This window comes from Cetorhinus maximus, chromosome 4, assembly GCF_964194155.1.
Source record: "Cetorhinus maximus chromosome 4, sCetMax3.hap1.1, whole genome shotgun sequence".
NCBI classification, from domain to species: domain Eukaryota; kingdom Metazoa; phylum Chordata; class Chondrichthyes; order Lamniformes; family Cetorhinidae; genus Cetorhinus; species Cetorhinus maximus.
Window position 1 is genome coordinate 62150855 of NC_135882.1, and position 26210 is coordinate 62177064.

Sequence of the window (26210 nt, forward strand, 5' to 3'; positions counted from 1 at the left end):
TTACTCTAACTTTTCTGTAGCAGTTTGATACAACAGAATGGTTTACTAAGCCCTTTCAGAGGCAACTGCATTGCTGAGAGTCTGGAGTCACCTATAGGCCAGACCGGGTAAGAACAGCAGCTTTCCTTCCCAAGAGGACGTTAGTGAACCAGGTGGGTTTTTGGACAATCCAGTAGTTTCATGGTATCATTACTGAAGCTACTTTTTTGTCAAGATTTATGAATTTTATGAAATTATGAATTTTAATTCCACAAGCTGCCATGGTAGGATTTGAACTTGTGTGCCTGTAGCATTCGTGCAACCCTTTGAATCACTGATCCAGTAACTTTAACATTGTGCTACCCTTCCCACCATTAATAAAGACTAGCAGGCAGGCAGCTTTAAGAGTAGCCTTTTACTAAAAACTGTTGCTCGTTCACCAATTACTGAAGCATCACTGATTTAAACTGCCTTATGCTCCTGTTGCTGCTTTCCTAAATCACAGGTCTTGTCCAGACAACTGTAGGCCGAATGGAAAACTGTCAGGACTCTCAACAAGACCAGGACAGCTGCTGAAAATATCTTCTCAGCAGCTAGTCTTAATAAGTCTTACATTTGGTTTCCAGCCATTTGTACAAGAAAAGCCATTTGCAGAGTACTTAGTGACACAACCGTGTCAGTTAATGAGATGGAAGCAGGGCAGCAATAATGGCAGAGCTTACTGAAAACAATGCTTTGCTGTTTGCTATAAAATGCAAAATCTACTTACAGATTCTATTTAAAATGCGTTTCCACAAATGCAGCAAATAGAACTTACAACTGAAACTGCAGTAACTTCTCCCAATGAACACTACAATAATTCACCCAGTAAAATGTAATGAGCAGAGGATTGTTAAATAGCACAAATTGTGTACATAAAATCAATTCAGTCACTTACAGCAGGACAAGAGGCATGATTAACAGGGGAATTACTCAATTATCTCCATTCTGGCTGCAAATAACAATTTCAACATGAATAGCCCACATTTTGGAATCCCAGTGGTTTGGATCTTACACAAAAATAAAAACCCTTAATAGCATGGTTATTAATCAATGATATTAACAGGAAAAAAGATACAGCAAATCGCAGCTCTCAAAACATTTGGCCCAAATTATGAAATAGGAATTTGCATGGAGGTCAGCCATACAAAGGTCCATAACCTGGACCATCACACCTCTCCCTTCCTAAAAGCTGGCAAGGCAGAGATACAAAGACAACATGGGGAAGAAGATTACTTAAATTGTTACAATAAATTGAATCTCAACTACAAATATTAAATGCTACGTTTGTCCACAGAAAGATGCTATGCAATTTTAAAAATATTCAGGAGCGTGTATTCCCAAACTCAGTGCTGTCAGAAATCGGTTAAATTAAATCAGTTTAATCACAAAGAATTCCAATCAACACTGGAAGCAATTTGTTCAAATTCAATACTCTTCTTGACGGGTTTTTCAGGAATAACACTCGGTGACCATGGTTAATTGACTCAAATTAATGGTCTTCCAAGTATTGATCTTAGAGATGAGAGAAAATAATTTTTGCCCATTAGTAAACAAGTTCAAAAGTTTTTTTTTTAAATCTTAAATTTTTTGATTGCCTGACAGCAGCAAGGTTTTCCTTTTCCTGACAGCAACAAGGTTTTCCTTTTCCTAGAAAAAAGGTCCAAACTCAGACAAGTACAATATTGCTTTAATTTCTTTGGCAAAAAAAAACAACTGGAGCCCTGCCCTTTCAAGACTAACATGCCCAGACTACAGCAGGCCTTCTGGCCAGCTAGGTTATTAAATGAAGATGGGCCTTTTTATAGCTCTCTTTGAAGTTGGGCTTTGCAGTCCACAGGTACAAGTCAGAGGAGGTAATGATCCAACTGTCAGGCTACACAAAGTACTATATGTAATTTTGGTTGGAAAACACTGTCTTGATATAGCACTTTACAGTCAATGGAGTATTTTTGGCATGTAGTCACTGTTTTAGTGTAGAAAATGCAGCAGCCAATTTATATGTAGCAAACTCCCGCAAACAGTAATTTGTGATTATGACTAGATAATCTGTTTTTGTAATGTTGATTGGGGATAAATGAAGGACACCTGGCATAACTTCCTTGCTCTTCTTCAAAACAGCTACATGGGATCTTTTACCACAGTGGTTTTCAAAGTGTGGTACTGGTCTGCAAGGGTCCTCCAGGTGATCAGTAAGCTGGTCCAAAATGTAAATCGCTGACACACCAATCCACAGATGAAGCCGTATAAGAGAAAAAGCCAGAACCCTCATCCCCACTCATGTTAGGTCACACAACCAGACCAGCTCCCACATGAATGGGCAAGTTGTCATAAGTACGAGCAGCAATGTAGTTTTACGAGCAAGATGTGTGTTACTGTTACTACATACAACTGCAAGAACAAATTTTCAACACTTGTGGGGCAGAAACAAAAACGAACTGGTTGAACATAGAGCCTGACTTGAAACAGAAGCTCTCTAACTTGGGACCAGACATCAGCTCATTGGTATCCCATCATAGGTGGTGCCATTCTTACAATTAATTCTGATGCGTTTTTGTAGTGGCAAGTGAAAGCAGATGGGAGTAGGACATGTAGGTGGTTCACAGGGTCTTGCTCCGCCTGAGTGTTGCAAAGACAATAACAAACATTCGAGAGCTAATGCTTTGTAGCCAGCAGAGCAGGAACACAGGACCTCAGTTTAACATCTTATCCAGAAGGTGGCACTTCCGACAGTGCAGCACTCTCTCGGTAATGCACTAGAGCGTCAGCTTGGTTTTTGTGCTGAAGCTCTGGAGTGAGACTTGAACCCTTGTGACTCGGGGGCAAGAGCACTGAGCCATGGCTGAAACTAAGATTATATATTCAAATACTGAAAGCAGAGATTATAATCACGAGGCTGATTCAAGGATTTGAGTTGTGAGGAAAGACTGGATAAGTATGGGCATTTCAGTAAAGTAGATGACAGAATGTTGACCTTGTGGGAGGTACAAAATATTAAAGGATCTAGAGAAAAAAGTTAACCTAGAAGATTACTTTAAATTAAAGAGTAAAGTAGAACTAGGGAACACTAATTAGGGTCAATATTCAAATAAATTTTCTTCCCAGGGTATCTTCAATGTGGAAGAAATTTCTAAATGGAGTAGTAAATGCAAAAATGTTGACCAATACATTAGCTTCAATGGACCAATTTAAAAATTGCAATATGGTTAACTGCATTTTTGATCAGTAAATTAAAAATGTAAGCAAGAGACACCACTGTTGGGCAAATGAACTTAGTATTTAACAACACAGCCTGTGTACTTCACCCTTTCTCATACATTCGTTGGTAAAATGCCAAGACAAAAAGCAAAATACGGAACGTTTTCTGATCACTATGTACTTTACTTTCTTGACTACTGCTTATTGGTTATCAGCTAAAATAGTGTGTAACATGTGTAAAACCACCAGACATCAGTACCATGGAAGAGCATCAGCAAGAATGCAAGGAGGGAAAACTGCCATCATGGTCAACTCAAACCAAGTGAAATAACAACTCTGGAGTAGCAGAGAAAAGCAAGCTCAACTAATGACAAACAGCTCCAAGGTGCAAGATGACAAAGGGTAAGCAACATCTAACCATGTTATGGATAAAGAATTGTTTTGTTGTGCGAGTCAACATTCTCAGCAATCACTCTGACGAAGTGCCACATGTGGCTGTTAGACAAAAACTTCGAGACTGCACATAATGTGCTGCATCTAACTTTCAAACTGATGAAAAGAAAAAATTTCAGTTTCATACAGTGCAAGTAGTTTAAGTACATATACATGTGAAGTACATTTATCAGTATTGTGCGTACAGTATTTTCTACTAAAGTTCATTTCTGTGGCTGAAACAATTGTGCTGTAACCATGCATGTGGCTGGTCAATGAATTCTATTGGACAACAATTACTTAAGAAGTACCTGGATCTGGTTGGATGTATGACATGGGTTTCCCCACCTGTAATTTTGAGTAAAGAGTGGGAAACAGAGAGCCTGCCAGACAAGCAGCAGTTAGACCTACAACCAACTCTGGGGTCAGTGGAAGTAGCCAACCTGGACTGAAAAAGAGAGAAGCAGCTAGAAAGGAACAGCAGAAGCAGCTGGTCAGTAGGCAAGAACTGCATCAAAAGTGTAAGGCCTTTTGATTATAGCCTTGTATTCCCAAAACTCAAATACTAATTTGCAACAAAGTTGTTAAATTGCATAAAGCTACTTTTTAGATCAAATTGGCAAGCATCTCCCCAACTCAGTTACAGTGTAGTTATATAATTTAATTAAAAGATTTGGACTGGATTTTCACAGCACCCCAAAAAAAATTGGAGATGGATGCAGGAATCGACAAAGCCGAGGTCGCAGGACCGGAATTTTGAACTGGAATTTTGGATTTCCCCCTCAAAAAGAGCCTCACACAAACTTCCCATTGGCAGGAAAAGATTCAGGTTAGGTTTGTGTGCAACGTCACACAAATGGTCTCTAATGTCTGTTACAGTCCCTGTGAGGGAACCACAAAGCAAAATAGCCAAAATTACCAAATGACACCCAAATGAAGAAATTACTGACAGGATTTCACTTTTTGTAACTTTTACTTTAACACAAATCAGAACCAATACAAATTAAACATGAAATATAATTTGTCTGTTAATTCAAATAAAAAGGTAAATTTCACTTTAAATAGTCGATACAACAAAGATATGTCTTACACAACCAGAAGCATCTGCATCACTCCCAACACACACGTCACCACATATAATCTCTCAGTCTTTCCAACTCAACTGATTCAGTCCTCAAGTCACATTCACCTGCAGACATGTTCCATCAGCAGTCCCCGAATACGGTTAGCACTGACAACGCACGTCTACCAATCCCCTCACTTGAGTCATGTCAAACCTGATGACGTAGCTTTCCAGAATTCCTTTTTAACCAACCAATCAACCTCCTGGTCACGATTTGGTCCTCTGCTGCAAACTCTCAGCTCTTTTGCATGCCTGAGCTACTTGCATCACTTTTTAGGATTCAGTCCCTTTTAGCTCACTCATACATCACTTCCCTCAACAACTTCTGGAATTTTATTTTTCTTTTTACTGCCAAACAGAAAACTGACCTTTTCATAGAGTTTTGCTGGCTTCTTCTCACATAAATTCTGTGTTCCTCTACCTGTCCGTCAGCATCTCTGTGTCTTCACCCTCTAGCCCTCCTTTGTGTCTGGCCATACAGCTTTAGTCTTCTTTCCTGTTGGTACTGCTTCCAGGTCAAGGGTCACCAGGTCACATAGACCAGTATTTACCATCCAAGAAAATTACAATTGATCCCTTTACAATTGATGCATACTCTTATGTCCTTTTCAAACATTCAAAAACAATTGCAGATTCCACAGGCACTTTAAAGACAGTGCAAATTTTCCTTACTGTGCTGGTTCCAGGCTTCTTCACACACAAGTTACCATTGACAGGCCGTGGGGGAAATTTGTATTTTATGTCCCACACTATTTACGTCAGGTCAGGCGAGCTTTCGAAGCCTTTGAGAAACCTGCCAGGCAAGACAGTTCAGGAACCTTGGGTGAAGACAGCTGTGGAGTCAGGAACATTCTGACAACTAAGTATTAAATATTTTGACAACTTCAAATGCCGTTATCAGATGTTGTCTTATAAATTGTGCGTGTTTTTACAGCAGTTATTGAACATAGGACTCTGCCCTGAAAATGTAATTTGACTATTACATTAACCGGCATTGTGTAAGTGTTGGGATGCATTAGAGTACTTCTCCATTGGAAAAAGTGCTACTCTGAATTCAAAACTATAGCTAACAGTGCTTGGAAACCCTCGAGCAATGATGTGAAGTGGTCCAAATTGTCCACAATGCTTTTACTTTGAGAAGTATTGGCCTGTTGCGTTAACTTAGAAAATAAAAATAGCCACCTGCTGCTGAAATACTTTGAATGACAGGCTCTGGTGTAGCTTAGGAAAAAATCTAGCCATCTGTTCATTCAGTTTCAAATGGGTCCATTGTCTGGAACTACAAGTTTGTTTTGACAGCTAGGTCCCTTATGAATGCTTGGTTCAGTTTTTTAAATTGCTGAAGCAATTAACTCAGCAGGTGGTTGTGTTCAATTTGATTGACAGTTTTAAGAGGTTATTAAAAGGATCATCTGCCTTTGTTGCAGTTTCTGAATAGAAATGTGTTTGTTTTACAACTCAATGACCAATTGAGGGGATTTAACTTTTTTCCAATAGGTCTGGAGTTTTTTTTATTTCTGTGCAGTATGAATAGTATGTGACAGCTCTATCAGTTTGTTGGAGGTATTTTTTTCCCATCCATTTCAAAGACTTCTCATTGCTACTTTGTGGCTCCTGGGATGTGCCCATAGTGGATACTGGTTGAGTGGCTGTGGAGGATACATGGGGTGCATGGGTGGGGTCATATCAACAATGTGGAGAGCTGTCCTGAGAATGTCCCTGAGAACTGAGACAGGCCTTCTAATCAGCCTGCTTCGGTACCCAGTCTTCTGATGCTGCCTTGGGCCTGCCTGGGGAGGCAGTAGGCCCAAACTTGTCTGCACACATCCAGGCAATGAAAATATGGCGGGTATGGGGGGAGGTGAGGGGCTCAGGTTGGCAAAATCAGGAACTGCATGGACTCGTGTTTCACGATTCAGAGGTGAAAATCCAGCCCATAATCAGTAGATGATTCAAGTCCACTTGCCTCAATTGTGGGCTGCACACTTATGGCAGTTTTATGTCATAGTGGACAACAGTATTTGCAGTATTGCTTCCAGCCAGGCAGTGCCTTGTTAACACCATTTTGCTCCAACTCTATTCTCCTGCCAGGAAAGTTCTGCACACATGCAGAGCATCACTCCCAGTCATTACAATTTAACTGCCTTGGGAAAGCGACAGGAGCTTTCAAACACTCAATATATTGGAAAACTACTTGGTGTTGATTTAAAAGCATCTAGTTGGTCCAAAAGTTCAAAGTGTTTCTGAAACCAGATTTAACACTGCATGAAGTACAGATCCAATGCAATGTTAAACCCAAGCAGCACAAGACTGCTTCCACGGCAGGTCTCACACTGCTTCTCTGCGGACTGCACAGCAACTTCAATTGTGCCGGTCCTTCCATTTACTGAAGGTAAATGTCTGTTTTGTAACAAAACAGGAAATTCAGACAAGAAGCAATAGCTGCCAGAAGCTGTTACTTGAATGCTGTACTTATATAGCCTAGGCCTGGTATTTTTCCATGTTTAGGCAGCAGGGAGGCAAGCAACTGCTGCTGAAACTCTGTTTCAAACTAATGGTGCCACCATTTGATGTGGTATCGATGTGTGTCCGAAAGGTGGCAGCAATATACTAATTTTTCATGGCAAGTTGTACCACCCACAATGCCAATCTCAAGGATATCTGATATCTGCTGTTCACCCACCAAGAGCTCAAGCCCAACTAGCTCCAAAATTCTAAGATAAAAGCAAAAAACTGCGGATGCTGGAAATGCAAAACAAAAACAAAAATACCTGGAAAAACTCAGCAGGTCTGGCAGCATCTGTGGAGAGGAGCACAGTTAACGTCTCGAGTCCGCATGACTCTTCAACAGAACTAAGGAAAAATAGAAAAGGAGTGAACATGAAATATAGCTCCAAAATTCTCTTGACTCAGCAAAGACTGTATCTCTACAGGGAAAGCATGCTCATTCCATATTGAAAAATAGTACATTTCAATTTCTCAGTAGTTTTTTTTGAGATCACCAATCAAACATGTCAAATACCTGGCTCAGTCCCAAAAAACTAAAATCAGTACCTACGTGGACAACTAAATTTTCTCTGGTACCAATAAATCAGCTGGACCATCTGAAGCAACTTGGGACATTATATTAGAGGTGGTAATATAAATACAAGTAACTGTTGATCAACTAACCAGAATTTGCATTGAATAGCGCAGGACTTTAAATTTCAGCTACTCTGAGCTGTGGCCATTGCAGGAGGGACTGATGCCTTCTTCTCCGCTCCGCCCCACACTCCCAACTATCATATGAGCTTCATGCCTCAGTTGATCTATCTTTATATTATTTGCAGGGGAATATTTCCTGGTAATATTTAATCCTCTGATTGAATCCTCTAACTGACCATCCAGCAAAGAAACCCTTCTATGGTTACCCAGATTCACACACACAGGAATCAAGTTCCAAAAATGTTGCAGCTACAATGCCTTCCACATTTATGCAAACCCTTTCTCAATCCTCCCATTGTCAGACTGCTTGTCTAATATTCAGTGCTGGATGAGCAGAAATTTCCTTAATACAGGGAAGACCAAAGCCATTGCCGTCAGTCTCCATCATTAACTCCACTTCCTAACCACAGAGTCTCTCGCTCTTCCCTGACAGCTGAGACACTGAAACTGGCTGGCTCGCTGTTGTATTTGACCCAGAGACGAACTACTAACCACATACCCGTGCCATCACCAAGACAACTTAATTCCACCTCTATCTCAGCTAATCTGCCGCTGAAAACCTCACCCTTGTCTTTGTTATCTTTATACTTGACTATTCCAACGCACTTCTAGCCAGCCTTCTACGTTCCATCTTCCGTAATCTTAACACTATTCAAATCTCTGCTGCCCATGTCCTAACTCGCACCAAGCCCCATTCACCCATCACGCCGTGCTTGTTGACTTACACTGGCTCCCAGTTGAGCAACACCTCCATTTTAAAATTCCCATCCTCGTTTTCAAATCCCTCCAGGGTTATGGAACAAATAAATATGCCTTGATCACAAGGAAGGACCATTTGCATTTGATAATATCAAATCTCGGATCCGTCAGTCAGTTGCTGACTGAAGTTGAGCAAAATCAGCCCACACTCAAAACAGCAATGGTGAAAATATAAGGAAACTTTGTAACCAAAGAAAGTTCTTTGCATTATGGTTATAATTCAGGACATTAAAGTACTGCTTTTAAAAATACTGTTTTCAATTGTTAAACAAATTATACCCAAATAATCCAAAAACTATTTTTCAAATCAAACATCTGTCTTTTATAAAGGATGAGTGGCACATATGCTGTTTCCTAAACTTCTTGCAATTGATTTTCCTGGAATACAATCTCACTACACTGAATTAAATCAGAAAAACAAACTAAAACATGGAACTGAAGTATTTATTTACAACGTGAAGAACAAAAAGCATCAGAATTAGGCATACTAGAACAGCACATTAACTATAAGTCCCAAAGTCAGGATGCGAGAGGGTATGTTGTATTTACAAAACATATCACATGGAAGATTGAAGTAACAAAGTTACATAAACATCAGGAATTCATGGCTCAAGGGGTAGTTCATTACACATATAAATCCCAGAGTGTACCAGTTTTCCTTGGAAATTACAATTGATGATGGCATAGCAAAGAAACAAAAATGATCTAAGGAGCTAATCATAACTTGAAAATGTAATATCTTTGTGTGATTAACTACAAAATACCTTAGCAGCTAATGCTGAACGAATCTTAGCACTGGTGCAGAAGAATCCAATGACTGCCATATAAAATGGCATTGCAGTAAAAAGAAAATGGCACATTGTACACCAGATTTAACAAGCAGAGAACTGGTGAACTCCATCACCATCTAGAATTTTCTTTAAAGTGGACAAAAATATCAAAACTTATACATTCAAAATATTGGAAAATGTGGACATTTTGCTAAAACTATTCAAGTAATACCACATATATAATATCTATGGACTTAGAATCATAAAATGGTTACAGCCCAGGAGGGTTTTATGCCCATCATGTCTGTGTTGACTTGCTGCAAGAGCAACGCAACCATAAATCCAAATTATCTCCTCTTTTAAGGCCGCCCATTGTTCAGTTAATTTTGCTTGCCAATCTTAGATTCCAATTTACCTAACCAGATCTGATCTCTTCCCATTTCATTTGGCCCTCCACCAATTAATTAGTTTTACTCCAGATTGCTCCTTGTCCTTATCCACATCTAAGCTAAACCTTGTGTTTATATGGTCACTGTCCACTAAATATTCCCCTATTGACACCTTATTCACTTGACCCAACTCATTCGACAAAACCAGATCCAGCAATGCCCTCTTCCTCACTGGACTAGAAATACACTGATATGGAAAATTCTCCTCATCACTCTAGATACTCTTGTCCCTCTTTGTCCTTTACACTTTCCCCCAATCTATATTAGGATAATTAAAGTTCTCCATTATAATTCTTGCACCTCTAATTTCCTTGAAAATTTGCTCCTTTATATCTTTCCCACTAGATGGTGGGCTATAGAATGCACCCAGAAATCTCTATCATTTCTTAGCCCTAACCAAATAGATTCTGCACTTCATCTCTCCAGGATATCCTCTCTCTCCAGCACTATCCCCATTCTTTTTTTTCTTCCTGATCATTCCTCAAATCCTTGTATCCAGGAATATTTTATATCCAGTCCTGTCTTGAGCCAATTCTCCGTTATAGTCACAAAATCATATTTACAAATGGCTTTCTGCACATGCAGCTCACCAACTTTATTTACCACACTCCGTGCATTCACATACTTGATCTAGTTTATCCATCATCCTGAAAGAACTCGCATGTATTTGCTCTCTCAACCTTAGCATAGACCAGTAATTTTGCACTAGTTTCTCTAAAGCAGTCGACATTTTAGTTGAAAATAAACCTGTCATTCTAAATGCTAAGCCACATATATTATGCTAATTACACAAAAGGTCTGACCATTACAACTACAAGCGTGTTATTTCAAGCCCATGAATAAATGCAATGAAGTCCTGTTTAAAAAGTCGAAAACAAAAGATAAAAATAAGTAGTCAGTGTTTGCAATAGGAGATCAGAGTTGGAAATTCCAGTGTTGCAACAGAATAACAATGCTCATCAAGTGGAAGTTGGTTGAGTCTATCTTTTGAATTCTAAAATTTAGCTGAATAAAAACTTGAGGGTTGTAAGAGAGGCACAACAAGGAAAACTAGACAGAAATATTAAATAGGATTGAAATGAAATATCTATGTTTCAAAATGTTCACTGCAAAGTCTAATATACCTAATGCAACTACCTGAAAGTTTATCAGAAACCACTGAATGGGGGTGGTGGGGGTTTAATCCCCCAATATGGCAAACAGGAGGGGGTCCAGAGTTTAAATTTTTTTTTAAATCTGTAAATGTGAAGCCCGACCCCAGCCCACCACGAATGTGCCTACTTCCAGTACAAATGCAATGGGGACATGGAGAGGAGAGACACGCCCATTTAAAAAATCAGAGACAGAAAGTTCGTAGTAATAGATCAAGGGGGGGGCGCCAAGATCTGATGAGGAAAGGACTCATCTTGAGCAATGCTATGGGACATCCTGCTAGTTAATTTATTAATTTTGCCATGCTGCATGTTTGCAGAAAATAAGTATTTTTTTAAAAATCTTGCATCATCATTTCCCATTCTCAAATGCACAGCAAATTCCAAATAAAGCAATTGGAAACAGGTGGCTCAAGGGTTAAAATTTCCTTCAACATAAAATGTCCATGCAAAACTTGACCAGAGTGAGCAGCTTTAAATTTAGTTTGAACTCACCTCGCCTGCAGGGAGCTGGACTGCATCCACATTGAAGTAAGGTAGTAGGACTGTAAATAACCCTTGCCACACTGACAAATCACCTTTGGTAGAGACTCCAATTTTCCTGGGTGTCGAGATTTTGTGCAAGGTTCTTGTAAGACTGAAATAATTGCGTTCTACAAAAGGAAAAGTTTTTTCTTTTAAAAAAAGTCAGAATTATGGAGGGAAAGAAAACCAATACTGGCTTCCTACTTTGCAAGTTTAAGCTTTACCTGAAGCAATCATACAATTTAAAATAAGACAAATTAAACATTTGATATCACACCCCTGAAATAAAGTCAATGCAGACATAAAGAAAGATTTAAATTGGGTCTTCAATTAAAAGAACACTATTTTAAAATTTTTTCCACAGGACATTTTTGTTGTTGCAACTTCTAACTTAACAATAAATACTTTTTGCTCAATTGTTGACTAAAGAGGAAGAAATGGTGTTTCCCCCATATTTAAAAAAAATGTCTCAAGATAAACTTCTCCACCACATAGAGGCACATGGCTCTAAGCAGTTGGATGAAGGCGGATTGCAAAATATTTACATTGTAACAATCTCTTCAGAGACTGATAACTTTGAAAAAGGTACTTGTATTTCCAGTGACTGACTAGAGGGATCACACATCAAGTTTTCAAATTTTAAGGCTTGCTATAATAAACTAAAAGCAACATTGTCTAACTATTATTCAGTAGGCAACTTGTACTCTTAAAACTGAAAATCTCCCTCCACAGTTATACTTTACTGTCCAAAGCTATTCTCAGCTCCCGATAGCTTGCTTCCTTTCTCCTTTGCCAGCCAGATAACATCTAATCCCCGAACTAACTTTCACGGTAGGGGACATCATGAAAATTCCTCCCTCTAGCCAAAGCTCAGAGAATCTTCTAGCTTTGTTCTGTTCCCACCCCCCCCAACTCACTGAAGAAAAGTTGGTCAGAAAGCAACCAACTTTAAAAAGGCCGCCCTGCGGCAAGTGGCCTCAATAGGCTGAGGGTCGGACTTCCATGGCTCAGTGGAAGGAAGTCCCCACCATTAAGAGTCCATCAGCACCAGAACTCAATTGTGGGCACTGCTGGGACTACAAGGAAGCCCACGAAAAAGTATCATGGATGCCAGATCCAGCTAAGTTCCATGCCTCTTGAGCAAGGAGGGATCAAGCATCCTAGGGAGGGGGGTTGGGAGGGAGAAGCTGGGTGGGGGTCAGGTTTTGGAAGGCCAGGCAGGTAGGCACAAAGAGGGATACGATCTTAGGGAGTGTGACCCGATACACATAGGGCACCCCCCGCCCCAATAGGATGTACTGCCCCCCCACACCCCACCAACCGCCCCACCCACCCACCAACACCCCCCCCCCCCCCAACCTATTAATTTGCATACCTCAAGATACAGATACTAGTGGGTTTTGGTGTCCTAGTTTAAGATTTTGGCTCAGATGATGTAAACAGTAAAAATCAACAAGAAATATGAACACATAGCCCACATGTGACTCCAGGCAGAAAGCTGTGTGGCTAACTCTTAATTGCCTCTGAAGTAGCCTAACAAGCCACTCAGTTGTACCAAACTGCTACAGAAAAAGACAAAAATAAATACAACCAAATGGATCACCTGGCATCGACTTAGGCATCAGGAGCAACCAGGGCATACACAACCCTGAAAAGTAATCTTTAGTAACATCTGGGTGCTTGTGCCAAAATTGGGAGAGCTGTCTCACAGACTAGGCAAGCAACAGACTGACAGTCATACTCTCAGAATCCCATTTTATAGCCAATGTCCTGGACACCACCATCACCATCCCTGGGTATGGTCTTTCCCAATGACAGGATAGATCCAGCAGAGGCAGCAGCACAACAGCACATAGTTAGAATAGAGTTACTCTGGGAGTCCTCAACATTGACTCTGGACCCCATAAAGTTTCTTAGCATCAGGTCAAATATGGGCAAGGAAACCTCCTGCTGATTACCATCTACTGCCCACCCTTAGCTGATGAGGTAGTGCTCCTCCATGTTGAACACCACTTGGAAGAAGCACTAAGGGTAACAAGGTGTGTCCCCGTGCATTAGTCAGGGACGGGGGGAACAAAATCATGGCCTTCCTATCCTGAACTCTCACCCACCAACTCTGCCACTGATAACAAACTGCATAGGAACAACATGAACAGAAGATTTTGAATGTTCAACATCAACACAATAAAATGGATTCACCTTACAGCGGGCTGAATGTTGAGCATTTAAGAAAAAGATATCTTTCACAGAAAGTGCTCCGGATTATCCTTGCTACAATCCCAATGTCAAGATGCAACTACAAAATACCCATGACAAGCTTCGAGGACCCCAACTTTGGAAATATAAGGATAATGAATGTCCTAATCATTTTTCTTTTCTAAACAGAAGGTATAAGGGGTATCCTATGAGGGAGAATAGAAGGATAGACTGAATAGCTGAGATGAAGTAAGGTGGGATGAGACTCATATGGGGCATAAACTTGTTGAGCTGAACAACCTGTGTCTGCTATATATTAGATGTAAATGTTTACAGCAACATTTGAGTATAAGCCCACCAAGATTTTGGCCAAAGGTGCCATTTATGTTTTATATTATTAGAGCTTATTTTAAACATTTATGCCATTTGAATTTTTTTTTGAAAAAGTTGTGCCACTGATTAGCAAGGCCAAAAGATAAGCAAATCAAGCACCAGGTTTTATTTATAGACGGTAGGATTAAAAATAAGAAAGTTATGCAGAACCTGTAACAAGCCTTCATTAGACAACAGAGCGCGCTGGTGAGAAGTGACTGAAGCATTCTGGGAGAAGTCATCGCAGCCACCGCGACTCAGGAGGGAATCGAGGAGGACCCACTGTCAAAGAACGGAATAGCCCCAAACATTACATTGCTGTAGTGTTTCCATCCCTCCCTTCTCCTCAAACCTAAAAAAAAAGAGAGAGGAAGAGGCAGTGCCTTCAGGATTGCACCAGACCTGCGAGGGACACTCTTCTGAAAGTGCATTTTAAAGAAAAAGCAGCTGATTTGTGAGTAATCCTGGGAGCAGACTCAGAGGGAAGAGCAGCGGAGCGGTGAGTATCAATCTAGCTTACCTTGGGATTCGCGGCCTTGTCTCCAGGGAGCAGACTCGGGGGGAGGAGCACCAGAGCGGTGACCTCGGGGCACAGAGTAACTGAAGCCAAAACCGAAAAAGTGATGTCACAGGAAAGCTGTGACCTGATTGGTTGGTAGGAAATCTGCACCAAATTTGAAAAAACACTGCAAAACTAATTAATAAATTAATTATCTAAGTAGAGATGGCCGGGCAGGTGATGTGCTGTAGCTGTATGATGTGGGAGCTGGCAGATCCCATTGCAAGCCACAGTGACCACATCTGCAGCAAGTGTTGGTTGCTGGAGAAACTCCGGCTCAGAATTGATAAGCTGGAGTCCGAGCTCCGGACCCTGCGGCACATCCGGGAGGGGGAGAGTTACCTGGACGCTTTGTATCAGGAGGCGGTCACACCCGGTAGATTAAGTACCTCAAGTCCGGTCAGTGGTCAGGGTCAGAAGGGTGTGACTGCAAATGAGGCTGGTAGAGGGATCCTGTGTTCAGGAACAGAGGAGCCTCAGCTCTTGACCTTGTCCAACAGGTACGAGGTAATTGCTCCCTGTGTGGATGAGGAACAAGGCTGTAGGGAGGATTAGCCAGCTGACCACGGCACGGTGGCACAGGAGGCCATTCAAGAGGGGGGAGCAAAAAGACGAGTGGTAGTTGTAGGGGATTCTATAATTATGGGAATTGATAGCTTCCTTTGTAAGCAGGATCAAGAGTCCCGCATGGCATGTTGCCTGCCCGGTGCCAGGGTGAGGGACATCTCTGACCGGCTTGAAAGGATATTGGAGAGGGAGGGGGAGGATCCAGTTGTTGTGGTCCACGTCAGGACAAATAACATAGGTAAGAATAGGAAAGAGGACCTGTTTGGGTTTTATCAGGAACTAGGAACTAAATTAAAGAACAGGTCCTCAAGGGTTATAATCTCCGGATTACCACCCAAGCCACGTGCAAATTGGCATAGGGACGCGTGAAAAAGGGAAGTAAACATGTGGCTAAAGGAGTGGTGCGGGAAAGAAGGGTTCCATTTCGTGGGGCACTGGCATCAGTATTGGAACAGGAGGGATCTGTACCATTGGGACGGCCTCCACCTGAACCGATCTGAGACCAATGTTCTAGCGAAAAGGGTAAATAGGGTGGTCAACAGGACTTTAAACTAGAAAGTTTGGGGGTGGGGGGGGGTGGGAAGAGTAAAACTCCAAGAAGCTTGACTAATGGGAAACAAAGCAGCAGGTTAGCATGTGGGGGGGTGGATTCAACTTCATGGAAAATTATGAAAAAACTGAAAAGAAAGGAGAGCCTATTAAAGTCTCCAGAACACAAAATAGGACAGAGTGTTTGGAAAGGGCTAGGAATCTAACTTCAAGCACATCAGATAAAGGGATGACAATGAGAAAGGGGACGGGAAATACAGGACTGAAGGTGTTGTATCTGAATGCACGCAGTATACGAAATAAGGTAAATGAGCTTGTGGCCCAAATTGAAATTGGCAAGTATGATGTAGTGGGCATTTCGGAGACATGGCTGCAAGGGGATCAGGACTGAGAGCTAAATATCCAAGGATATACATCCTATCGAAAAGATAGGCAGGTTGGCAGAGGAGATGAGGTTGCTTTGTTAGTAAGAAATGTAGGGTCAGATGATGTAGAATCTGTGTGGGTAGAGTTGAGGAACCGCAAAGGTAAAAAAGATCATAATGGAAGTTACTTACAGGCCTCCGAACAGTAGTCAGGATGTGGGGAACAAGATACACCAGGAGATAGAAAAGGTGTGTAAGAAAGGCAAGGTTACAGTGATCATGGGGGATTTCAATATGCAGGTGGACTGGGAAAATCAGGTTGGTAGTGGATCCCAAGAAAAGGAATTTGTGGAATGTCTACGAGATGGCTTTTTGGAGCAGCTTGTGGTGGAGCCCACTAGGGAAAAGGCAATTCTACATTTAGTGATGTGTAATGAGGCAGATTTGATAAGGGAGCTTAAGGTGAAGGAACCCTCAGGAGGAAGTGACCATAATATGATAGAATTTACCCTACAATTTGAGAGGAAAAAGCTGGAATCAGATGTAACGGTATTACAATTGAATAAAGGCAACTACAGAGGCATGAGGGAGGAGCTGGCCAGAATTGACTGGGAGATGAGCCTAGCAGGAAAGACAGTGGAACAGCAATGGCAGGACTTTCTGGGAGTAATTTGGGAGACACAGCAAAAATTCATCCCTAGGAAGAAGCATACTAAAGGGAGGACGAGGGGACCATGGCTGACAAGGGAAGTCAGCATAAAAGCTAAAGAGAAAGCATACAATGCGGCGAAGAGCAGTGGGAAACCAGGGGATTGGGAAGTCTACAAAGATCAACAGGGGACAACTAAAAAAGAAATAAGGAGGGAGAAGATTAAATATGGGGGTATACTAGCCAGTATTATAAAAGAAGATTGCAAGAGTTTTTTAAATATATAAAGGGTAAGAAAGAGGCAAAAGTGGACATTGGGCCGCTGGAAAATGACGCTGGAGAAGTAGTAGTGGGGAACAAAGAAATGGCGGAGGAACTGAATAGGTACTTTGTGTCAGTTTTCACAGTGGAAGACACAAGTGACATCCCCAAAGTTCAAGAGAGTCGGGGGGCAGAGGTGAGTATGGTGGCCATTACCAAGGAGGTGTTAGGAAAACTGAAAGGTCTGAAGGTGGATAAATCACCTGGACTAGATGGATTACACCCCAGAGTTGTGAAGGAGATAGCTGAAGAGATAGTGGAGGCGTTAGTGGTGATCTTTCAGGAATCACTGGAGTCAGGGAGGGTCCCAGAGGACTGGAAAATCGCTAATGTAAGCCCCGTTTAAGAAGGGAATGAGGCAAAAGATGGGAAATTACAGGCCAATTAGCCTGACCTCGGTCGTTGGTAAGATTTTAGAGTCCATTATTAAGGATGAGATTTCAGAATACTTGGAAGTGCATGGTAAAATTGGGCAAAGTCAGCATGGTTTCATCAAGGGGAGGTCATGCCTGACAAATCTGTTAGAATTCTTTGAGTGGTAACAAGTAGGTTAGACAAAGGAAAGCCAATGGAGCTATCTACTTGGATTTCCAGAAGGCCTTTGACAAGGTGCCACACAGGAGGCTGCTCAGTAAGATAAGAGCCCATGGTGTTAGAGGCAAGGTATTAGCATGGATAGAAGATTGGCTGTCTGGCAGGAGGCAGAGAGTGGGGATAAGGGGGTCCTTCTCAGGATGGCGGCCAGTGACTAGTGGAGTTCCGCAGGGGTCAGTGTTGGGACCACAACTTTTCACTTTATACATTAATGATCTAGATGAAGGAACTGAGGGCATCCTGGCTAAGTTTGCAGATGATACAAAGATAGGTGGAGGGACAGGTAGTATTGAGGAGGCAGGGAGGCTGCATAAGGATTTGGACAGGTTAGGAGAATGGGCAAAGAAGTGGAAGATGGAATACAACGTGGGGAAGTGTGAGGTCATGCACTTTGGTAGGAAGAATAGAGGCATGGACTATTTTCTAAATGGGAAGAGAATTCAGAAATCTGGAGTGCAAAGGGACTTGGGAGCCCTAGTCCAGGATTCTCTTAAGGTTAACTTGCAGGTTGAGTCAGTAGTTAGGAAGGCAAATGCAATGTTGACATTTATTTCAAGAGGACTGGAATATAAAAGCAGGGATGTGCTTCTGAGGTTTTATAAGGCTCTGGTCAGACCACACTTAGAATATTGTGAGCAATTTTGGGCCTCGTATCTCAGGAAGGATGTGCTGGCCCTGGAGAGGGTCCAGAGGAGGTTCACGAGAATGATCCCAGGAATGAAAGGCTTAACATACGAGGAACGTTTGAGGACTCTGGGTCTATACTCGATGGAGTTTAGAAGGATGAGGGGGGATCTGATTGAAACTTACAGAATACTGAAAGGCCTGGATAGAGTGGACGTGGGGAAGATGTTTCCATGAGTAGGAGAGACTAGGACCCGAGGGCACAGACTCAGAGTAAAGGGAAGACCTATTAGAACAGAGATGAGGAGAAACTTCTTTAGCCAGAGAGTGGTGAATCTATGGAAGTCATTGCCACAGAAGGCTGTGGAGGCCAGGTATTGAGTGTATTTAAGACCGAGATAGATAAGTTCTTAAAAACAAAAAACTACTGCGGATGCTGGAAATCCAAAACAAAAACAGAAGTTGGGAGGGGTGGTTGTAGGGACAAGCAAGCAGTGATAGGAGCAGATAATCAAAAGATATCACAGACAAAAGGAACAAAGGGGTGTTAAAGGTGGTGATATTATCTAAGAAAATGTGCTAATTAAGAATGGATGGCAGGACACTCAAGGTACAGCTCTAGTGGGGGTGGGGTGGAAAGACTGACGACAGGGTACTACAGTTATAGATTTAAAAATAATGGAAATAGGTGGGAAAAGAAAAATCTATATAAATTATTGGAAAAAACAAAAGGGAGGGGGAAGAAACGGAAATGGGGTGGGAATGGGGGAGGGAGTTTAAGATCTAAAGTTGTTGAATTCAATATTCAGCCTGGAAGGCTGTAAAGTGCCTAGTCGGAAGATGAGGTGCTGTTCCTCCAGTTTGCGTTAGGCTTCACTGGAACAATGCAGCAAGCCAAGGACAGACATGTGGGCAAGAGAGCAGGGTGGAGTGTTAAAATGGCAAGCGACAGGGAGGTTTGGGTCTTTCTTGCGGACAGACCGCAGGTGTTCTACAAAGCGGTTGCCCAGTTTGTGTTTGGTCTCTCCAGTGTAGAGGAGACCGCATTGGGAGCAACGAATGCAGTAGACTAAGTTAGGGGAAATGCAAGTGAAATGCTGCTTCACTTGAAAGGAGTGTTTGGGCCCTTGGACGGTGAGGAGAGAGGAAGTGAAGGGGCAGGTGTTGCATCTCCTGCGTGGGCATGGGGAGGTGCCATAGGTGGGGGTTGAGGAGTAGGGGGTGATGGAGGAGTGGACCAGGGTGTCCCGGAGGGAACGATCCCTATGGAATGCCGCCGGGGGGGTGAAGGGAAGATGTGTTTGGTGGTGGCATCATGCTGGAGTTGGCGGAAATGGCGGAGGATGATCCTTTGAATGCGGAGGCTGGTGGGGTGATAAGTGAGGACAAGGGGGACCCTATCATGTTTCTGGGAGGGAGGAGAAGGCGTGAGGGCGGATGCGCGGGAGATGGGCCGGACACGGTTGAGAGCCCTGTCAACCACCGTGGGTGGAAAACCTCGGTTAAGAAAGAAGGAGGACATGTCAGAGGAACTGTTTTTGAAGGTAGCATCATCAGAACAGATGCGACGGAGGCGAAGGAACTGAGAGAATGGGATGGAGTCCTTACAGGAAGCGGGGTGTGAAGAGCTGTAGTCGAGGTAGCTGTGGGAGTCAGTAGGCTTGTAATGGATATTGGTGGACAGTCTATTGTCAGAAATTGAGACAGAGAGGTCAAGGAAGGGAAGGGAAGTGTCAGAGATGGACCATGCGAAAATGATGGAGGGGTGGAGATTGGAAGCAAAATTAATAAATTTTTCCAGGTCCCGACGAGAGCATGAAGCCGCACCGATGTAATCATCGATGTACCGGAGAAAGAGTTGTGGGAGGGGGCCGGAGTAGGACTGGAACAAGGAATGTTCCACATACCCCATAAAGAGACAGGCATAGCTGGGGCCCATGCGGGTACCCATAGCCACACCTTTTATTTGGAGGAAGTGAGAGGAGTTAAAGGAGAAATTGTTCAGTGTGAGAACAAGTTCAGCCAGATGGAGGAGAGTAGTGGTGGATGGGGATTGTTCGGGCCTCTGTTCAAGGAAGAAGCTAAGGGCCCTCAGACCATCCTGGTGGGGGATGGAGGTGTAGAGGGATTGGACGTCCATGGTGAAGAGGAAGCGGTTGGGGCCAGGGAACTGGAAATTGTTGATGTGACGTAAGGTGTCAGAGGAATCACGGATGTCGGTGGGAAGGGACTGGACAAGGGGAGAGAGAAGGGAGTCAAGATAACGAGAAATGAGTTCCATGGGGCAGGAACAGGCTGACACGATCGGTCTGCCGGGACAGTTCTGTTTGTGGATTTTGGGTAGGAGGTAGAAGCGGGCCGTCCAAGGTTGGGCGACTATCAGGTTGGAAGCTGTGGGAGGAAGATCTCCAGAGGAGATGAGGTCAGTGACAGTCCTGGAAACAGGACTACAAGAAACAGATTATCTGCTCCTATCACTGCTTGCTTGTCCCTACAACCACCCCCCCCTCCCCCAAACCAGCTTATATTTCACCCCTCTCCTAACTTTACTCAGTTCTGCCGAAGGGTCATGAGGACTCAAAACGTCAACTCTTTTCTTCTCTGCCGATGCTGCCAGACTTGCTGAGTTTTTCCAGGTAATTCTAGATAAGTTCTTGATTGGTAAGGGGATCAAAGGTTACGGGGAGAAGGCGGGAGAATGGGGTTGAGAAACTTATCAGCCATGATTGAATGGCGGAGCAGACTCAATGGGCCGATTGGCCTAATTTCTGCTCCTATGTCTTATGGTCTTAGACCACACTCGGGTACTGAATGTAGCTCTGGTCGCCATATTAGAGAAAGGATGTAGAGGCATTGGAGGGGATTAGAGAAGATTTACAAGGATGATGCCAGAAATGCTTGAGTATACATATCAATAAAGGATTGACAAGCTGAGTCTCTTTTCTTTTGGTGGAAAAAAGGTTGAGGTGTGAACTAATAGAGATCATTAAACTTATGAAAGGTTTTGACAGAATAGACAGAGAGAAAATGTTTTCTCTTTGGGGAACAGCGGAACTAGAGGCCATCAATATAAAATAGTTAAAGAAATACAATAAGGAATTCAGAAGAAACATTTTTATCCAAAGAGTTGTGAGAATGCAGAACTCGCTAACAAAGGGAATGGTTGAAGCGAATAGTATAGATGCATTAAGGGAAAACTGGATAAAAATATATGAGGGAGAAAGGAATAGATGGTTGCAATGGTAGATTGAGATGAGAAAAGATGGAGGAAGCTCAAGTGGAGCATAAACACCAGCATGGACTAGGTGGGCCAAATTGCCTGTTTCTGTACCATATATTCTATGTAATCCTGATTAAACAAAATGACTGAAAGGCACTACACATTAAATACAGCAGGACAGGCCATCAGTAGTTTCTTTATTTTTCTTCTCAATCCATCATTGTTTTCGGTTTACCCCATTTCTATTCCCTTAACCTTACTCAACTACTGGTTGCTGAGCACCCTCTATTGGCCAGCAATGCTTTCTTGCAATTGCACCAAACTTTAAAAGCAAATTTCCAAATTAAACTTCCAGCAAGATCTTATCTTTTTGCAACTCAATGTTTTAGAAAATCCATTGCATCTTCCAGGCTTAGATTAATTTCCACCAGACCACAAATAACAGAATCAAATTTTATCTAACAATCTATCCCAACAAGATTCAAATTTGATGGAAGTTTAATCTGCTTTTCAGCAATGCCACAAACTTCTTGCAATAGTTCTGATATGAACTTTCAATCACAAGCAAGGTTGTACTATGACCTTTTACCAGCTGTATCTATTCACCCCCAGTCCCTCCCCAAAGTGGGAACAGTTCAAAGCAGCTGTCAGCCAGCTTAATTTCTCTGGTAATCAAAGTTACAATTAAAACAAAAATAAAAATACCTGGAAAAACTCAGCAGGTCTGACAGCATCTGCAGAGAGGAACACAGTTAACGTTTCAAGTCCATATGACTCTTCAACAGAACTAAGGAAAAATAGAAAAGAGGTGAAATATAAGCTGATTTTAGGGGGGGGGTGGAACACGTAGAGCTGGATAGAGGGCCAGTGATAGGTGGAGATAGCCAAAAGATGTAATAGACAAAAGGACAAAGAGGTGTTGAAGGTGGTAATATTATCTAAGGAATGTGCTAATAGGTGACATTAAGGGTAGAAAGCAGGATGAGCAAGGTACAGATAGCCCTAGTGGGGGTGGGGCCTATCACTGGCCCTCTATCCAGCTCTACTTGTCCCACCCCCCTTAAACCAGCTTATTTTTCACCTCTTTTCTATTTTTCCTTAGTTCTGTTGAAGAGTCATACAGACTCGAAACATTAACTGTGTTCCTCTCCGCAGATGTTGTCAGACCTGCTGAGTTTTTCCAGGTATTTTTATTTTTATTTTGGAGTTCCAGCATCCGCAGTTTTTTGCTTTTACAATTAAAACATCTTTTCCTACAGTTTATTCATATTCAGCATGAAGGGCATGTTTATAAAAACAGCCTCATGTTTCAAAAAGTTTCATGCTGGAAGTGCCTTGAATGACGTGCCTCGGAGGTATAAATCTACCATCAAACATTAGTATGCACCCAGGAAGATTGAGATACCCACCTACATGACTGACCCCTGGTAAACAGCACACTGACAACTATAAATTTCAAGGAACAGCAATATAAGGCTTAACCTTTAATAATTTAAAGCATTTTCTGAAAAAACAGAATAAGATTATTTGAATAAAGAGTACTGATGTTGAGTTTTTTTTTTTAAAACCAGCAACCTGGTCCTTCAAGAGTTCTACTCACTAAAGTGATATAGGTGTACACTTGAAATCAGTGAACTAAATGCAAGGCAAAAAGTTCTAGCAAATGTACTTTGTCCAAGCAGCTTGTTACATCATGCAAAAACAAAGCCTTCACCACAGGAAAGTGCCTTTAAAATCATCTTAACAACCCAGCAAACCAGTATTATTTACATCAACTGAGTGGTGCAAAGTGAAAACAGCAATTCTCCCCTCTGCCTGGGGAGCTGCTGATTGGCTTCTCCACAAGTCTCATAAAATTAGAAATTTTATTTCTGATTGTCCAAAAAGCTTTAACATATCTGCACTAAACAAATGCTATCAAACATCAGAGACTTGCAAAATTTCTGTCATTAAAATGTAACAACACCTCCAGATAGAATTATGCCTTTACCTTACTTACAACCTCTCAATGCAGAAAGGGCAAAGGAAATGGCTACAATTTTAAAATTTTCATGCCTTGATAAAATTCATACAAGAGATACGTAGCTGATGGTTATTTGATAACATGAAGCAGGAGCATGTCTATTTGTCACAATTTAACAAATCTGAAATGATGCAATGAAACATGAAACAATCATGCACCCAGCTCACTGCTTTCAAAACAGTATTGTAAATTGGCATATTCGCATAGCATAAAATTGTTTCTACTAGCACTGTTCCCCCAACCCCAGTAATTATTACAATAATATTGCAACCAAAGAAACTAAAACCAATGTAACATTATACCAGTAAAATCTTTTTTCCTTGGAATGCATTGGACACAACCTTTTACAGTTTAAAATACTTCTGAACAAGTGATTGGGTCATAATTTTGCATTTGGGCAAATGACTCCATTAAATTAAACCCACTTTCAAAGCTGGCCACAATGCTGAACCCATTTTGCTATGGCTATATTGTTGAAGATCCTTCCAATTTTGGGGGTCATACTTTGCACAAAAAACTTCTTCTCACATCTGTCTTAAACTTGCCTTTCATCAGTATTAACCAGAGTCTCCTTATTTTTGATGGCAAACCTAAGATGGTATGTTGGCTTTTATTACAAGAGAATTTGAGTACAGGAGTAAAGAAGTCTTGCTGCAATTTTATAAAGCCTTGGTAAGACCACACCTGGAGTATCATGTACAGTTTTGGTCTGTTTACCCAAGGAAGGATATTATTGCCATCGAGGGAGTGTAATGAAGATTCACCAGACTGACCCCTGGGATGGCAGGATTGTCCTATAAGGAGAGATACCAATTGCAATTACCAATTTGACAAGATAATGTCCTACTCTCTCAGTTCAATTTAAATTTAATTGAATTTCAAATTAGTGAATGGATTGATTAAAAAACAGAATGTGTAGTATGCACAGAGTTTCTAAAAGCATTTGAGAAGGTGCCTCCCAAAAGACTTGACACACAGAAGAAGTGGTAGAAAAGTTTTGTTGTCTCGCACAAAAGGAAACATAGCAGCACAAAGTCCATTGAGAGAAGACAGCTGGTGTAAATGGGGGAGTTGCTTCTGTTAGACATGATTAAGACTATTTGCTCATGGGGCAGGCAGGAACCAGCAATGGTTCAAATGGCCTATTTCCATGTTGTAACTTCGCTGTGCTTTTATGTTTAAGGCAGCATGGCACCATTTGGTAGTGAACATCATATTAACCTATAGACAAAAGTGTCTCTAATTCAGCCTAATGTAAGACGACAAGCAAAAACCATCTACGAAGGACATTGCTGGCAAGCAGCATTCTCAGTTGTGGGGCAACACACAGAGCATCTCCTCCTGGTGTTGCTCATTTAGATGGAACAAAATCCTATGGATAAAAATATTATCATTTAAACCCACATTTATAAACATCTTGCTTATATTTCATCCTCGACAATAAAACCAGTACTTCAAGTCAGTTCTGATGAAGAGTCATACGGACTCGAAACGTTAACTGTATTCCTCTCCGCAGACCTGCTGCGTTTTTACAGCTAATTTTATTTTTGTTTCAGATTTCCAGCATCCGCAGTATTTTGCTTTTATCTTCAAGTCAGTCGTTCACACAAGGCTTACAAACTGGCTCCACCCCAAAAAATACTCTCAGCCTCCAATGTTCCTCTGACACTTCACACTTGAGCACTGATGTTGGAAAGTGTAAGCGCTTTGCAGCAACACCAAACGCGGATCTATACATCAGGCGTGAAGACCTAGTCTGAATCCAAGGTTTCACCGCACTGGTGTCGAGTCAGGACTGGCAGCATTTACAGTGAAACTGTAATCGACCTGAACTGCATCACTTTACATAATCACTATCATGGTAAATACATCCTAAAGGCGTTCAAACATCTGGAAAGTTCTCTCTCTCTCACTATGTCCTCCGTATGTGTCGCTCTTTCCTCCTTCAACCTGTTCCCATCCCTCATTCTCACTCCTCTTTTCTGGTTCTACTTTCCAGATTCAATCATTATCTCTTCATTTGTTCTTTTTCTCTTCCCTTTTCTTCTCTCCTCTTTTCCAGTCCCACTCCCTTTCGTTGGATCATACTCTCCTGTTATTTTCCCTTATAACTCTCCCCCCGCCCCCGTTTTCTCACCTCACCCTCTCCCACAAAGGCAGATGTGCCTGGGGGCCGGCGGGCCCGCCCAAGCCCCGATCGGGAATCCACTGTAGACCAGGCCGGGAGAAAGTTCGAAATGAGGCGGGAAGAAACCAAGCCGGAAGCTTCGGCGCGAGAAGAGGTGTGGCCTCATGATTGACTCAAACCTCAGCCAATAAAAAGGAGGCAGGCCCCGCCCTATACCCCGACCTCGCCCCCTCTCCTTGTTCCTCGCCTGGCCCCGCCTCAGGCCACGCCCTCAGTCTAGGCTCCGCCCTCTCTCCGATCCTCCTTCCGTCCTCTCTCACAGTCCCTCTTCAGGCCCCGCCTCCGCCGACGCCCCCTTCCCGGGCCCATCGCCTCTCCCAGACCCACTTCAGGCCCCGCCCCAACTCCTGGCCC

General features: G+C 42.2%; 1 protein-coding gene across 1 annotated transcript in view; it reads right to left on the bottom strand.

Annotated features, from left to right (window-relative positions):
* rbbp8 (retinoblastoma binding protein 8) overlaps nucleotides 1-25934 on the bottom strand; it is a 171942-nt gene extending 146008 nt beyond the window's left edge. The window contains exons 1-2 of the mRNA XM_078540210.1: nucleotides 25806-25934; nucleotides 11683-11757 (exon numbers count right to left, since the gene is read on the bottom strand). The gene's annotated coding sequence lies outside the window, so the exon portion shown is untranslated. The remainder of the gene's footprint in view (nucleotides 1-11682; nucleotides 11758-25805) is intronic.
* Between the last annotated feature and the right edge of the window lie 276 nt (nucleotides 25935-26210).